At 41.5% G+C, this 15,552-nt stretch overlaps 1 protein-coding gene across 1 annotated transcript in view; it reads right to left on the bottom strand.

Moving 5' to 3' along the window:
* The window catches only part of WIPF3 (WAS/WASL interacting protein family member 3), a 130,888-nt gene that overhangs the window by 33,881 nt on the left and 81,455 nt on the right, over positions 1 to 15,552 (bottom strand).

Raw genomic sequence — 15,552 nt, 5'->3', positions numbered from 1 at the left:
GATTTTTTGGAAGTAGCTTGCCAGGGTTTTCTTCTGAAGCACTTCTGGGTGGACTCAAACCTCCAATTTTTCAGTTAGCCACCAGACACATTAACTGCTTGCACCACCCAGGGACTCCTGGAGGTCTAAAGCCAAAGCAAACTCGTTGCGGTCAAGTTGATCCTGACTCATAGGGATCCTGTAGGACAGAGTAGAAATGTCCTATAGGGTTTCCAAGGTTGAAATCCTTCTGGCAGCTGACTGCCCCATCTTTTTCCGGAAGAGTAGCTGGTATGTTCGAACCACTGAATTTTCAATTAGCAGCCTATTGCTTTAACCACTGCACCACCAGGACTCCTTCCCGGAGGTGTATCAAAAACCAAACCCATTGCAGTAGGAGGCGTAAATCATAGCTCTCCCTCCTCCCTTCTAGGTTAGCCCCATGTATATGTCTGGGCTTCTGTCTAGGGGTCCTTGGCCCTTGCTCCCAGGTTTTGAATGATCACCCTGTCTGGTGTCCCCAGGTCTCCTCCTGGGCCAAATGTTTTGCTGACCCTCAGCATGATTGTGGGAGTTGGTCCTGTTGCCTGGCTTGCTCTGGACTGTTCTCCAGAGTGGTACTGAAGTCTTGCTCAGTCCCTAGGTACCGACATCCCCACTGCTGTTGGGTCCCAGGTGGCCCATTAGATCTCACAATTGAAGCAGATTCTGGCTTTAGAAGCTGGTTTTGGTGGCCCTCATGTGACCATGGAGCAAAGGGGAGAACTAGGGAGCTAGAGAGAAAGTGGGGCTTAGCAAGTCAGTAAAGAGGAGAAAAAGGGAGGGCAGGGGATTATAACAAACGTTTAGTACTGCTTGCTCTGTGCCTGGATGCCTTACATTGTTGTTGCTGTTATTTACTGTCCAGTCACTTCTGACTCATGGCAACCCCATGTGTGCAGAGAAGAACTGCTCCATAGGGTTTCCAAGGCTGTGGCATTGCTAGGGTTGGTGTCACCCAGTGCGGTAACTCATGGTGTCATCCCTGCCCCCCACATGGACCTCCTTCCATACCAAACCATACAGAATCCTTAGCAATGTTTTTTGTACTAATATTACTCGCAAATCATAACTCCTGTATCACTCCTTCTTTTCCATTGATTAATACTTCATTCTCAAAAAAGTTATTCATATAGGTTCACAAATACAAATTGCCACAATATCATAGCTTAAACACCAGAAAAAAAAAGTATTATTATTTTAATTTTACTGTATTTTAGGTGAAAGTTAGCAATGCAAATTAGTTTCTCTCTCAAAAATTTATACACAAATTGTTTTGTGACATTGGTCGCAACCCCCACAATCAGTCAGCAGTCTGGCCCTTTCCCTTTCCACCCTGGGTTCTTGTCTTACTTATCTAGTGCTGCTATAACAGAAATACCACAAGTGGATGGCTTTAAAAAAGAGAAATTTATTCTCTCACAGTTTAGTAGGCTACAAGTCCAAATTCAGGGTGTCAGCTCCAGGGCAAGGCTCTGGAGGGAGGTCATCAGTCTTCCTCTGGTCAAGGAGCTTCTCAGCACAAGGACCTTGGGTCCAAAGGTGCACTTTCTCCTGGCTCTTGTTTCTTGGTGGTATGAGGTCCCCATGTCTCTCTGCTCGCTTCTGTCTTTCATATCTCAAAAGAGATTGGCTTAAAATACAATCTTATCTTGTAGATTGAGTACTGCCTCATTAACATAACTGCCACTAATCCATTCTCATTAACATCATAGAGATAGGATTTATGACTCGTAGGAAAATCACATCAGATGACAAAATGGTGAGCAATCACACCATACTGGGAATCATGGCCTAGCCAAATTGATACACATATTTTTGGGGGACACAATTCAATCCATGACAGCTCTCCATTTCCATTCGTCCAGTTTTCCTGTCCCTTTCTGCTTTCTCATCTTTGCTTTTGGGCAAGTGTTGCCCATTTGGTCTCATACACTTGATTGAACTAAGAAGCACTTTCCTCACCTGTGTTATTGCCTGTTTTATAGGCCTGTCTAATCTTTGGCTGAAAGGTGGACTTTGGAAGTGCCTTCAGTTCTGTGTCCAGGGGCCACAGTCTCAGGGGTTCCTCCAGTCTCTGTCAGATCAGTAAGTTTGGTCTTTTTTTGTGAATTTAAATTTTGTTCTACATTTTTCTCCTGCTCTGTCTAGAACCCTCTATTGTAAGCCCTGTCAGGGAGATAGGTGGTGCTACCTGGGCACTATCTAGCTCCTCTGGGCTCAGACTGGTGGAGGCTGTGGTTCATGTGGTCCAATAGTCCTCCGGACTAATATTTTCCTTGTATGTTTGGTTTTCCTCATTCTTCTTTGCTCCGAAAATGATGGGACCAATAGATGTATCTTACATGGCTGCTTAGAGCTTTTAAGACTCCAGATGCTACTCACCAAAGTAGGATGTAGAACATTTTCTTTATGAACTATGTTATGCCAATTGACCTAGATGCCCCCTGAGACCACGGTCCCCATCCCTCAGCCCCAGTAACTCAGTCTCTCAAGGTGTTTGGATATGTCTAGGAAGCTTCTATGATTTGCCTTGGTCAAGTTGTGCTGACTTCCCCTATATTGTATATTCTTTTTCCCTTCACCAAAGTTAACACTTGTCTAATATCTGGTTAGTAATTTCCCCTCCCCACACCTCTCCTCCCTCATAACCATCAAAGATTGTTTCTTTCTGTACGTAAACCTTTTCTTGGGTTTTTATAATAGTGGTCTTATACAATATTTGTCCTTTTGTGATCGACTTATTTCACTCAGCAAAATGCCATCCAGATTCATCCATGTTGTGAGATGCTTTACAGATTCATCATTGTTCTTCATTTTCACACAGTATCCCATTGTGTTTATATACCATAATTTGTTTATCTGTTCATCTGTTGATGGCACTTAGGTAGTTTCCATCTTTTTGGTATTGTGAATAACGCCGCAATGAACATGGGTGTGTATTTGTCTATTTGTGTGACAGCTCTTATTTCTCTAGGATATATTCCTAGGAGTGGGATTGCTAGATTGTATGGTATTTCTATTTCTAGGTTTTTAAAGAGGCTCCATATCATTTTCCATAGTAGTTGTACCATTTTACATTTCCACCAGCAGTACATAAGAGTTGCAATCTCCCCACAACCTCTCCAACATTCGTTATTTCCTGATTAGTGCCAGTAATGTTGGGGTGAGATTGTATCTCACTGTAGTTTTGATTTGCATTTCCCTAATGGCTAATGATTGAGACCATTTCCTCATGTGTCTGCTAGCTGCCTGAATGTTTTCTTTGATGAAGTGTCTGTTCATATTCTTTGCCCCCCCTTTTTTTTTAAATAGATTATTTGTCTTTTTGTTATTGAGGTGCTTAAGTATTCTATGCATTTTAGAGATTAGACCCTTGTCAAGTATGTCATAGCCAAAATTTTGTTCCTAGTATGTAGGTTCTCCTTTTACTCTTTTGGTGAAATCTTTTGATGAACATTAGCGTTTAAGTTTTAGGAGCTCCTGGTTTTCCAGTTTCTCTTCTGGTATTTGCGCATTGTTAGTCATGATTCGTATTTTCTTTATGCCATGTATTAGGGCCTCTAGTGTTGTTCCTATTTTTTATTCCACAATCTTTATCATTTTGGGTTTTATATTTAGGTCTTTGATCTATTTTGTGTATGGTGTGAGGAATGGGTGCTGCTTTTTTTTTTTTTTCCCACAGGTGGACATCCAGTTTTGCTAGCACCATTTTTTAAAAAGTGTCTTTTCTGCATTTAATGGACTTTGGGCCTTTGTCAAAGATCAGCTGACCATAGATGGGTGGATTTACATCTGGGTTCTTGATTCTGTTGCATTAGGCTATGTGCATGTCATTGCACCAGTACCAAGCTGTTTTGACTACTGTGGCTGTATAGTAGGTTCTCAGATCAGGCAGTGTGAGGGGTCCTACTTTGTTCCTTTTCTTCAACAACACTTTGCTTATCCAAGGCTTCTTTCTTGCCATATAAAGTTGGTGATTCATTTTTTCAGCTCATTAGAGAATGCTGTTGGTACTTGGATCAGGATTGCATTATATCTGTAGATCACTTTGGGTAGAATTGATATTTTCACAATGTGTGTCTTCCTATTCATGAGCATGGTATGTTTTTTCATTCATGTAGGCCTCTTTTGGTTTCTTGCAATAGTGTTTTGTAGTCTTCTTTGTATTAGTCTTTTACATCCCTGGATAAATTTATTCCTAAGTATTTTATCTTTTTAGGCACTATCATAAATGGTATTGTTTTCCTGATTTCCTTTTCGAAGTTCTCTTTGTTGGTGTATAGGAATCCAACCGATTTTTGTATGTTGATCTTGTATCCTCCTACTCTGCTAAATCTTTCTATTCATTTCAGTAGTTTTCTTGTAGAATCTTTGGGGTTCTCTATGTTTAGGATCATATTATCTGAAAATAAGGATAGTTTTACTTCTTCCTTTCTGATCTGGATGCCCTTTATTTCTTTTTCTCATCTTATTGCTCTAGCTAGGACTTCCAGCACAATGAAAATAGGAGTAGAAACACCAGAAAATTTGACAAAATCAGTGATTTACAAAAACAGTAGCAGCAACAAAAACAACAGTGAGTGCTTGTAGCATGCAGATGGAACCACTTAATTTGAAGCATCACTGTAATTAGGTCATAATGACAGCTCTGACTGGAGTGCATTAGAAGGTTCAAGAAGTGAATTAGTGTAGGGTTTTAGCCTTGTTTAAGTATATTGATACTTGTAAGCTGGGCTTACAAAAAAAGTTTTTGTTGCTATCACTAACTACAAGGATATTTTTATTAAAAAAAATATTAAATTTCTGCTCTAACACTGCATGAAAATTTTATAGTCATCTTGATGTCCCATCTGAAAGTGTCACCCGATACAGTCCATGCTCCCTGCAACCCCCACTGATGCCACTGTGTGTGACCTTTCAGAAACAGATCGCCAGGCCTGTCTTCTGAGGAGACTCTAGGCAGGTTCGAACCATCAAACTTTCAGCTAGTAGGTGAGTGCTTAACTGTTTGTGTCACCCAGGGACTCCTTGCCTTATATTAATCCTCAGAAATCCTTGGGAGTTTAAAATGAGCTTGCTCTCATTTTACAGATGAGGAAACTGAGATTATGGAATAGACTATTTAAGGTCACAAGGCTGGAATTCAAACCCAGGCCTGCTGAATTCTAAAGTCCATGCGCTTTCTATTTTGCTATTCAAGGGCACCAGCTGTTTTCAGGTATGTAAAGGCAGCTAAAATGCTTCCTAAATATATTAAAGAGAATAACCTTTGTCCTATCTGCAGGTAGCACTGGGATCCAAGCATTCCACTTCATTGTAGCTTGAGCTGACGAGGCAGGGTTTCCATGGGTTATTTAGGACCAGGGAGCACTGGAAAGAACGTGGGTGGCAAATAAGGGAAGAGAAGCAGCTGGATTGGAATACAGAGCCAGGAGGAGACTCTACAGTGAGAAGGTTAATATCATATAACCTTATAGATGGTTGAACATTCCCCAAAGCAAAAAATACTTCTTTGCACCTGCTGTACAGGGAAAACTACGCGTCTTCAGTTTTCAGCTTAAACACCACCACTTTGGAGGCTTTTCCTGCCCCTCCACCCCCATCTAAATAAGGCCATCCACTGTTCTTTCTTAGTGTGCCCTATCCCTTTTTTCTCCTTAACATTTATCACAGGGTATAAATTTATGTTTATTTGTTTATTTTGGTTATGTGTTTAGTGTTCATCCCAGCCCCCCACCAGGACTCTATTCTATAATGGAAAAGATCTTGTTCGTTTTGTTCACCAATATATCCCCCACAGGACCTGGCACCAAATAGGAGCTCAGTAACTATTTATTGGATGAGTGACTGAATGAATGAATGGATGAACTAGACCCAAGATGTATAAGAGACTGCCCTTGCCCTCAAGGAGATGCACATGTACCGAGGAGACCAGACATCCACAGCAAAGGAGATAAGCCACTACATCAGACAGCCTAGGACTGAGCAACGGGCCCTACAGAGAGGAAGACCATTGAGAGTTCAGAGATGCTATACTTATTAGGCCGAGCAGGCTTCATGGGAGGTATGAGACTTTACATAGTTCCTGAAGTACAAATAGGATTTATAAAACCTTGCCATAGCTGCTCTCTGTGCGTGAAAGGACAAACAAGGTTTGCTGACCAGAAACTCATATACTTTCTAGTGTCACAGACTAGAAACAAAGGCAATTGTAGTTTTGGCTAAAATGTGCCAACATGTCTACATTTTCACTAGCAACGATACCACATGGGTTACGTACGAGTCTTAGGCAGACTTTGAAGGGTCCTAGCTTTGCCTGAAATATGCCTTCTGAACTCTCAAGAAGGGCTCATGGGTGGTGGTCAATAAAACAGGTGTAAACAAGAGGTTCCAGCCCTCATTCATTAGAGCTGTATTGTTTTAGAAATGCATGCATGAATACACATGTGTAGTAGGGTATTCCCTATACGGCATGCTTAGAAGCACCCCATATAAACTGTGATGATTAATTTTGTGTGTAAACTTGGCTAGGCTATGATTCCCAGTGGTCTGGCCAAACACTAGGCTAGTTGCTGTAATATAATGTAATCATTTTCCATAATGTAATCTACTGTAAGCAGTCAATCAAGCCAAAGGTGAGTTCCTTAGGGTGTGGTCTGCCTCCAGACTATCAATAAATATCTTGGCAGAACTCCCTCTCCCTTATTCTTGAGTATTCTTGATCTCTCTTTCTCTTGACTCTGCACTCTTCCTGTCACCTGACCTATTGATTCTGGGATGCAAGCCTGCAGAAGTCTGCAGCCTGCGACCTGACCTACAGATTTTGGACTTGTCAGCGCCTACAATTGTGTGAGCAAATTCCTTGAGGTAAATCTCTCTGTCTCTTTCTCTGTGTATATACATCTCTGGTTCTGTTTCTTTTGAGAACCCTAAGACATAAACCACTCACATCAATAAATCATTGAAACTGCAAAAGTTTTAAGATGTTGAAGCCTCATTTCATTTTATTTATAATTAATGGCAAGAAGAAGGTACCAATAGCCAAGAGGGTATGAACATGTTTGTATAAATTTGTCATTACAGTCTCATGTATGCATTATAGTCAGGGATTTGGGGGGGGGGGGAACTGCCTTATAATTTTCTTTCCAGTGATAAGATAAACAATACAGTGAATTATAATATATCCATGGCTCAACCAATGTGATAACCTTGGAGAAGGTAAGGGAGGGGTGGCCCAGGTTAGAATGGTTTCTTCTGTTTAAAGAAGCAACCAGAACGATGAGAAAACCTGATCCTAACCGCCCCCTGGGAGGATCATCTCATCCAATTTAGACTGAATTTTCTATTTATTACCAAAATGCACCTGCCACTCCCTAACCCGGCCCCTCCCAGGCTTTTCAGGCGAGGGCTATGAAGAATGTTCTATGTCCTTGAAATCATGATTTTCATTTTAGTACCCACGTAACACAACGCCTCAATAAATTCTTGATGAGCCTACATGACAGATCTGTTGACAGAAATCTTCCAAGTTGGCAGGGGCTGTGGCACATCACAGTCATGTTTACATGATGCAGTTCAGCTGTCTCTGCTAAATTTAACATTTCTTCCCAGCTTTCTGCCCCATGACTCTCCGCTAGAGGGCTCTCCCTCACCTGATGTTAACACGGTATGCTTCCGTTCTCTCGTGTGAGGTAAAAACCAAAAAAACCAAACCCATTCCTGTCGAGTCAATTCCAACTCATAGCGACTCTATAGGACAGAGTAGAACTGTCCCATAGAGTTTCCAAGGAGCACCTGGCGGATTTGAACTGCCAACCCTTGGTTAGCAGCCGTAGCACTTAACTGCTACACAACCAGGGTTTCCAATGGCTAACTTGACTCTAAATATATCTAGGCTTAATGGGTTTTGTACAAAAGGACATCTAAGGATGTATTCAGTTGCACCTTGAAGATCATATAACACAATGACACTTGTTTCTACTCCACCTGCAATATTTATTAACAATTCAACCCACCATGATTTGCCTTCTTTAAAATATTCTACAACCCTAAGAAGTCTTTTTACTCTGGCTAAAAGATACAGAAATAGGACAGAAAATATTTCTAAACATACACTGGGTGTTTTATTTTATTTTATGGTTGGCAGTTCAAATCCACCAGGCGCTCCTTGGAAACTCTATGGGGCAGTTCTTCTCTGTCCTGTAGGGTTGCTATGATTTGGAATTGACTTGACAGCAACGGGTTTGGGTTTTTTTGGTTTTTACCTCACACGAGAGAATGGAAGCATACTGTATGGCCAACTTTACTAAAAATATAACCAAGGGAGAGAAAGCCACTCCTGGACATTTTTCCCCTGACAAATATATCCACACACAAAAAATCATTAGTTCAAATTTAACTCCCGTTCTTCTACATTAACACTGTTATCGAGCTTGATAAGTTGTTGACTCAGTTCTCCTATGCAGCAGGTTTCAAACTGAATAGCCCAGGATCCTACAAAGATGCAAAGTAGTTGAATAGTGATGCAAAGTAGCTGATCCCCATGGCTGCCAAGGCTGAAAAACTGGAGTGAGCCTTGGAAACCAATAGGATTAGAAATACAAAAACTGAACAAGAGTACTAACAGAGCCAAAAAAAACCAAACTACTCTGACTGGGATAAAAAACTGGCAAGACGCCTGTCCTCCTATCCTGATAAGTTATAAAAGCATCTGCACGTTGATTTGTTGTTCCAACAAATGAGCCCATCAAAATAGGCATTAATTGATTTGACTGAGTTTCAGTGTAGTTTGGAGAAGGAGGACTTTGAATTGCATGTCCTGCTACGTGTCCCCTTGCCCCCATAAGTCATTACTGCATCCATCTGATACTGGTTTCTGTGAAAAATGTACTTAAAAATCTAGAGAACTGGTCCAAATAGCAGTACAGTTGTCTCAAGGATGCTCTAAACCTATTGCTTTAATAATTTCTGTCTTGCAATCTCCTAAAGGTAGCTTTTCCAATGTGCCTGTTAAATCTAAAATCAGTGCACAGGTTTCCAGGCCCACAGGCTCATTACTCCAGCCCTCAGCCCACCTCTGCCTCCTCCAAACTTGTGGGCAGACACACCTCAGCAGCCAGGCTCCTTGCATTTCATTACCAAGGCTGAATGTGAGAGATAAGTGCAAGGACAGAATGGCCCTGCCCACCGCCTGCTGTTATCGTCTGTTTTGTAGGAGAACACGAAGAGCCTGGGATCCAAAAGAGAGACATGAGATATTTTCAGAGAAAAGGAATTTCATCTGTCAGGCCTGACACCCTGTTCCCTACACCCCAAATGTGCATAAGTCAAGCTGTTCTGGAATGAGGTGTTTCTTTTCTCCAACCCTGGGGTGCTGTCTTAATGCAGGCCAGCATCCCCTCTGGATTCCTCGGCCTGGTCTTCATACCACCTGTCTTGCCCTCCTCCACATAGCGGACAGAGTAATCTTTACAAGGAAAATGTAACTTACCATGTCACTCTCCTACATAAAACTTCACTGGCTCCCTACTGCCCTCAGGATTAAGTTCAAATCCCTTCACATTGCTGGCAAGGCCCTTAGTGACCAGCCCCACGCTTCCCATTCCTTGAACATTCCATGCTTGAGCTCACCTCTAGGCCTTACTCGGAGCTAATCTCTCTGCTCTTTTCACACTTATCTCTTGGCTCTGCTCCAGCAAGTCTCCCTGATCCTGAAGGCCAAAGGAAGTGTTCTGTCTTTCTTCCTAGAGCAACATGTTCACCCTTACCATCCAGGCTACCTCGCTCTGCTTAAACCTGACATGGCTTTCCATCTCACTCAGAATAAAAAATTCACAGTCCTTACCACAGCCTACAAGGCCCTATATGCCTGGCCACTGAATTCCTCTTCTTTCTCCTAGCCCTTTGTCTCTGTCTTACTCAGTCAAAACAGCCACACCGGGTTCCTTCTGCTCTTCCATTTGTCAAGGATTTTATCCTTGGATCAGTTAAAGTCTTTCTCTCATTCATTCTTTCCCACCCTCCCTCCCTCTCTCCCCTCAAACTAAACCCTCCCTCACCTGTCGCCACTCCGCAGATCGCTCCTATCAGGTCCTCGCCGCCAGCACTGACCTCTCTCCTGAGAATCACGCTTTTGCTTCTACCTCTCAGCTGTCAAGCACAGAAAGCCCAAAACCAAATTCTTCAGCATCTCCCGGACACTCTCTCCTGCTTTCCATCTGCTGGTAGAACACTCCCTCACCCTGTCGTCCAGTGCTGCAAGTCAGAGTTATTGTCTAGTCCCTCCTTTCTCACCTGCGTGTGTCCACCACAGCCCTCACTGGCCTAGTCCCTCTGCTGCTGTCTGTCGGCACGCAGCTCCAGCGTTCACACCTTCTCCTCCACCCCCTGTCCCCACCCTCGTTAATTTCCTTATTACTTATTTTCTGGACCCGAACTTATTAACTGGCTTCCAGAATTAGGATCCTAATCTCTCTTTGAAACCCTATTCTGATTATTGTCCTCAAAGCACTAATTGTCTGACCCGTCTCCTCAAAATGCTTCAGTGGCTCTCCAACCAAAAACCAAAACCAGCTGCCATCAAGTCAGGTCCAATTCATGGCGACCCCACATGTTGCAGAGTAGAGCTGGACTCTGTAGGCTTTTTATGGCAGTGACCTTTTGGAAGCAGATCACCAGGCCTTTCTTCTGAGGTGCATCTGGGTGAGCTCGACCCTCCCAGTTGTCAGTTAGTAGTCCAGGGCTTAGCCATTCGCACCGCCCAGGAACTCACACGTTCTACCAAATCAAGGCACCCAGCACACCGCCCCAAGGTTATTATACATTGTTTAGTTACATGCCTCATTTCAATTGCTCTGACTTCTCCTGGGTTTCTTTTCTGCTTTCAAGCCTCTCCTGAGAACCCCCAACCCCCATCCCATCCTTGCCATACAACCCAATTCATGGTGACCCCTGTACTCAAAATACAGTTCATTTCACAAAAAAAAAAATTTAACTTCCTCAACTAAACATAATCTTTTCCCTGTAAGACCTGTCTTCTTCCAAAGAACATTGTTTGTAATCTTCTACAGCACCACTCATATCTTGCTCAGTATTAACAGCTTTTAAATATTGGTCTTACCCCTTATCTTTGAGTGGAAACTCTCAGCATGCAATAACTAATCACTCATCTTTCTATTACCAGCATACCTAGTTTTTTTTGTTTTTTCCACCATGTGGGCAATCTACCAGTATTTCGTTGAAATGGACTTTACACAAACCTTAGCCCCTGATCTCTGAATATGCTGAGCTGACATCTACCTGTTCTGACAAATCCTGCACAGCTTCTTTAAAAACATGCGGGTGTGGGAGCGGAAGCCGTGTTTCGGGTTATGACGCAGCTCTGATTCTTGCAAACCGTCTTCACACCTGTTATCCTTTGGCTACTCTGTCCCTAGAAATATGAATTCAATTCAGCTTCACTTTTTCCCCTCCAATTATGCCAACATTCCCAGCCTTTTAAGATTAAATTTTAAGTTATGAGAAAATCTGATTTTAAAATCTATACTGGGCCTGCAAAGAGGAGCCTTCAGAACTCAAATAGAGGCCAGAGGTAGGAGACAGGGACATGGCTCTCGGAAGAGCTAATGAATAATGCATGTCTTGAACAGTGTTTCAAAGACTGGCTGAGATCTTATAGCTTCCATTTCTCTTAGACAAAAAGCACCACTGAAAAAGAGCCATGGTCCCCTCCTGGCAGGCTAATTTGCAAATGAATGAAATAACTAATAAAATAACTAATCATATACCACAACTGTTCCAGCTCAGTACGCCTGCATTCCCATTCCAGTTCAAGGCTTTCTCCCATTCATCCTGGCCTAAAACTGTACAGGGACCAATGACTCCTTCCTCTCTTTCATTTGAAACAACCAGTCTTTTGCTGAGACCTGGCTCCTTCTCTTTACTCCCACCATTGTGCACACAGAGTTGGTTTAAGAGCCTGGGTAAGGAAACTAAGAAGGGACTGCAATGTACAAAGGGTAACAATGACAACAATAACAATAAGAAACGTGAAGGCATTTGTGCGAGCCAGGCACTGTTCTAATTACTTTTTGTGTACTGACTCATTTAAAGTGTACTTGAATGACTCCATGATGCAGGAACTGGTTGCTAGTGTTACCTCCAGTTCAGACCAGGCGCAGCAAGGTGAAACAGGCTACTGCTAGTAAGTGCAGAGCTGACAGGTGTGCCTAGGAAACCTGGCTCTCATACACACTATGCTGTCTAGCCTCTGAAGTAATGGCATCATCTAGGAAAATAATGACGGTGAGACACCCAGGGAATACATGGCAGGCCTACAGCTGGAGGGGAGCAGAACGGTAAAAAGGTAAAAATCAATAACTAAAAGGACGGAAATTCCAAAATTTCTAGAAATTTCAAGATGTTTCTGAAGTACTGTGACTGTTATATATGATAATGTAAATGGATGCAAACTTTGTTTCTCATTGCCACTTTTCTAGGTCCTTTGCATGGAGACTCCAATAAAAGTATTTAAGCTCAGACTTGGTTGGATCCTAGAGAAACAATGACTCATACCTTTGCCCAAGGAGAGCTGCAAGAGGGTCTCACTTCCAGATCTGATGGTATTCTCATCCATTCCAAAACCTGTTTCCAAATCTCTCTGAGCTGGAACCCTAGGTCACCAGAACTCTGCTGCTCAGAATATGTGCTCTACAACTCCATCATCACCTTTGGACCTCACTCCAGTTTTGGGCCCCCTCGATGAAGAGTGGAGGGCCCTTTCTTCCCTATCTAGCAACCAGAGTCTTTCTTTGGTCTTCAGGTGGTCCTCCACACTCTGCTTGATGTCTCTGTGGTCCATACTCCTGACATCCTTTGTTCTTCCCTGAGCCACTTCTTTTGGTGCTAGCTGGGCCGCCAAAGCACACTGGCCAGGTATTAAGAAGGCAATATAATATATGAATGTCTGGGTTATGAATGTCTGACTTAACGGACTTGTACTTACTCTTTGATGTTATGTAAATTTGCCCTCATTTTGCAATGACTGAACCAACCCCTACTTGCAACAAATTCTTTATCACAATCCCCTTCACTTGCTGCACGTGCAGGTTTCAAATCATCGGAAAGGCTTTGAACCTTTTCTTGCACTAAAGTAAGGCTAAATAACAACCATATACACCTGTTCTGACTCACCTAGAAATTCGATTTAAAGACACAATTAGGAACCAATCTTGTTCGTAACCTGGGGACTGCCGAAAGACTGGGTTGAAGGATCAATTCCACAATTGATTATTCTGTTCAGGATGAGTTTATACTTAAGGGAACATCTGAGCCCAGTTTTACCAGTGGCTAAGTGGTCTTGGTAGAGTAAATCACCCCTGGAATGGAAGACAACCCTTCCTTACGGTTAAGAATGAGGGCTTCAGAGCCCCAAATCTTGAATGGGATCTTGGATCCACTATTTATTAATGGTATAACTTCAGGCTAGTTACTTGTTCTCTCTAAGCCTCAATTTCCTCATCCGTAAAATTAACGAGAATAATAATAACCACATAGGTCGTGGTGAGGATTAAATAAGGTAATCCATATAAATGAGCTTAAAACAGGGCTTGGCACCCGGTCATTACTCAATAAACTTTAGCTATTAATATCAGCTCCCTCTAATAGTTCTCGACAGACTCCTACTTTTCCTGTTTTAAAGCTTGCATTCCCTGGAACAAAGCCAGGAATCCAATAAAAAGAAATCCCCGGATGACAGCTGTGTAGCAGGCCTAGAAAACGGCCAGTGCAAATTTAAAAAGAATGGAATGAATTCCAAATAGTAGAGGGAATGTGTAAAAAGTTGGAATATACTAGGTATCAGGAGAAGAAAGAATGTCTCTTCCCTTCTTCCCCGAACAAAGACAAAGAAAATCAGAAACTCCAGGAAAAATAGAAAACTGCCTAAGAAAGGTATTGGCCAACAATGATTTTGAACAACTCAGTAAAGAGTATAAAAGGAGATAACCATATGATTATGATATTAAGAGCACACTGGTTCCACAAAGAAATACAATCATAGAATCCTACGTGGTTCTATACTAAACAGTATTTACACTGTCATAATCCTAAAAATAGCTTTTCAGAGGTTTTCAACTTTTAGAGAGTTTTTTTTTTCAGAGACAAAGCAGTAACCACTAAACTATGATTACACAACAGAAGGCAAATGATTTCATCCTTTACAATGAAGAAGTTGACAAAATTCAGCAATATATAAAAAGAATAATAGTAATACTAACCTAAAACCAAGTGATGTTTATTCTGAGAACTCAAGGCTGGTTTAATATAGGAAAATCTATCAACAAAATCCACCATGTTAATAGTCTAAAGAAAAAAAAACAAACAATATGATCACATCAATTGACTCAGAAAAAGCATTTGTCAAAATTCAACATCTACTCATGATTAAAAAAAAAAAAACTCAGCAAACTAGGAATGGAAGGGAACTTTCTCAATGTGATAAAAGGAATTGACAAAAAGACCTGTAGCTAACATGACACTTAGTGACGGGAGATAAAATACTATCATCCTAAGATGAAGAACTAGGCAAGGATATTCACTCTCACTGCCATTATAACATCGTAATAAAAGTCTTAGCCAGGGTAATTAGTCAAAACAAAGAAATAAACAGCAGACAGATTGGAAGGGAAGAAATAAAATTGTCCCTATTTGCAGACAACATGGTTTTCTATGTAGACCATCCCCAAAACTAAAAAAAAAAAAAAAAAACCCTGTAGCTGTTGAGTCGATTCTAACTCATAATGACCCTATAGGACACAGCAGAACTGCCCCAAAGGGTTTCCAAGGAGCAGCAGGTGGATTGGAACTGCCAACCTTTTGGTTATCAGCCAATCTCTTAACAACTGCCCACCAGATTATCCCAAAAGCTCTACCTAAAAACGCCTAGAACTAATAAATGAGTTTAGCAAGTTTGTAGAGTAAAAGGTCAACATGTAAAAATTAAGCATATTTTTATATTCCATATATTTCTATATTTCAATATGTAATTTGACACCAAGATTTAAAAAAATTACAATACCTTATAATAGCTCCAAATATGAATAAAAAACTTAAGTTTTAAACTCACAAAACAATTATAAGACATGCATTCTGAAAACCATAAAATGTTAATGAACAAAATAAAAAACCAAGCCAAACCCACTGCCATTGAGTCAATTCTGTTCATAGCAACTATAGGACAGAGTAGAACTTCTCCATAGAGTTTTCAAGGCTGTAATCTTTACAGAAGCAGACTGCCACATCTTTCTCCTGCAGAGTGACTGGTGGGTTCAAACTGCTGACCTTTCAGTAGCAGCCAAGTGCTTTAACCACTGCACTTTAGGTCTTATTTGAGTAAAATCAAATAAGCCCTACATAAATGAAGAGACATACCATGTTCATGGATTGGAGAACTCAATGTAGTAAAGATGCCACTACTCCCCAAGTACAGCTATAAATTCAATGCAATTCCAATCAAAATTACAACAGGTTTTT

The sequence above is a fragment of the Elephas maximus genome, chromosome 8 (genome assembly GCF_024166365.1).
Source record: "Elephas maximus indicus isolate mEleMax1 chromosome 8, mEleMax1 primary haplotype, whole genome shotgun sequence".
Lineage (NCBI taxonomy): Eukaryota > Metazoa > Chordata > Mammalia > Proboscidea > Elephantidae > Elephas > Elephas maximus.
The sequence above is the reverse complement of the archived record's forward strand: the minus strand, read 5'-3'. Positions and strand labels throughout refer to the sequence as shown.